The following is a 2,236-nucleotide window of genomic DNA, read 5'->3' on the forward strand; positions in this document are numbered from 1 at the left end:
CCGAACATTGCCTATTAAACAGCTGAAGATTGTTTTAAAAGCAAATATGGGTCCCCTGTTTTGTTCTTCAAAAACTTACCAACAATGGCTCTTAATTGTGGGCTATCTAGTAAATTAACACAGATTCGCCCCGACTGTGACCTTAAACAAAGCATCCATTTGGACACGTACCCTTTAGCCTTTTACCTCAAATTACTCGTTACACAGAAAAAAAAGAAAACTTCATCAAAAGTGACATTTTCAATCACAGTACAGTAAAGAAGCGGCTTCAGTACAGGGCAAAAGTGCGACTTGTTTGACACAAAGAAACTGCACGAGCGGCCATAGAACAAAGAGCTGTGGGCTGGGCAGAAGGGTGGATATGGGCAACAACAAGGGACAAGCAGTCAGCCAACAGATCACTGGTCCAGATTGATCGAGAAGGCCTAAACAGCAGAATCAGTGTAGGGCGAAGATGCAGCTTGTTTTTGACACAAAGAAACTGGAAGAACGATTTGTGAGAGTGAGTGATGGGCAACACAGAGGGGCCAGAAGGCAGGCAATGTATCACGGGTCCAGATTAATCTCCCTGCCCTAGCTCCTGACCCTGCCCTCGCCTGGTGAACTGCGGGTCACCAACCGTGCTGCCTTGCTATCCTTTCTTGGGACACAGAAGAACCGGCGTTTAACCTGGTCGCGGGGTCACGCTTTTCTCGGCTCAAAAGTTATTGTGCCAAAAGTTCTTTACAAAAATGCAAAGGGAACATTTTACATGCGTTCTGTGGTTGAGATCCGTTATTAGATGCCTCTGCCTTCCCTATAGCTTGCACGATAGGGCCTTCTCAGGTATTCTGTCGAAAAATATTTGAAAAAGGGCGTAAGAGATGCTTGACCGTTGCCACGGCGGTTTCAACACTTGCTAGCGTGATAACATTCAGGCCCAACGTATCAAGATAAGAGAGAGAGGGAGGGAGAGAGAGAGAGAGAGAGAGAGAGAGAGAGAGAGAGAGAGAGAGAGAAAGAGAGAGGGTGGGAGGATGAGAGAGAGAAAGGAGTGGGGGGGGGGGAGAGAGAGAGAGAGAGGAGGGGAGAGTGGAGAGAGAGGGAGAGACTGAGAGAGTGAGAGGTGCACGGACGTCAAACTCGTACTCATATATGCCTTTGACGAGATATATAAAGCCTCAAAGACTGCCGCAAAAGCGCCGTGTTCGTCCCAATACTGGCCCAGCTCAGGGACAGCACAAAGATCGCCCCGAAAAAAAAATTGGAAGCAGAAGAGGCAGACAGACAGAGAACGCAGACACAGAGTAAGAAGGGGAGGGTGACCCTTGGGACACTTCTCTCGGGCAAGGGCTCTGCAAGAATGACTCATCCGCGCCCATAGAAAAGAGCATCTGGACAACGTCTTTGGGAGCGGATATCATTTGTCACTGTCGCCCTCGCCTCCCTTCCGACATGGTAGGGTAGAGAGAGCTGGACCGACCTACGACTGTATATTCAATCCGCCGTTCTTCCAGTGTCATTCACCTGGCTTTTGCCTTGTGCGTACACAGTTCTACTCAGTGTTCTCCCGGCGGCCACGTCCGGCGCGCGAAACGTTAGTCAGTGGGACATTAATTTGCTGTTGTGAGTTAGTTGCCACGCATAGTAAATCCTCCGATGATTTCCAAAGAGCGGGTGGGTTTAGGAGTAGACCAGAACAAGTACAAGAAGAGAGAGAGAGAGAAGGATAGAGAAAGAGAGAGAGAGAGAGACACGCACACACACCCATACACACCCACACCAACACACACACACATACACACACACACAAAACACACACACACACACAAGCAGATATACAGTGGCAGAGATGGCTTCTTGACGAAGAACAGACAGACATATATCCAGGGGGGGGGGGGGGGGCACACCTTCACCAGCCTGGGCGGGTAACAACAACAACAACAACAACAACAACAACAACAACCAGCACCAGCACCAGCACCATTACAGTGTCCAGAGCTGATGTGTACGAACAAGCTACCAACCGGTGTGAGTCAGCCACGGGCTCGGATTGGTTGAAAAAGACAAATTCCGAAAATAACCCGGGTTTGTTTTGCTTGCGAAAGAGTAAATACCAATCACTACCCGCGAGGGATGTTTCCGAAACACGTGGACAATGAGCACGTGTGGATTATTTGTCTCACTAAAAGCAAGGGTATTAATACTCTTTCACAACCCTCTATTGGGTTTTGTTTGTGATTTTCAACCAATCCGC

Source organism: Littorina saxatilis, linkage group LG12 (genome assembly GCF_037325665.1).
Source record: "Littorina saxatilis isolate snail1 linkage group LG12, US_GU_Lsax_2.0, whole genome shotgun sequence".
NCBI lineage: Eukaryota > Metazoa > Mollusca > Gastropoda > Littorinimorpha > Littorinidae > Littorina > Littorina saxatilis.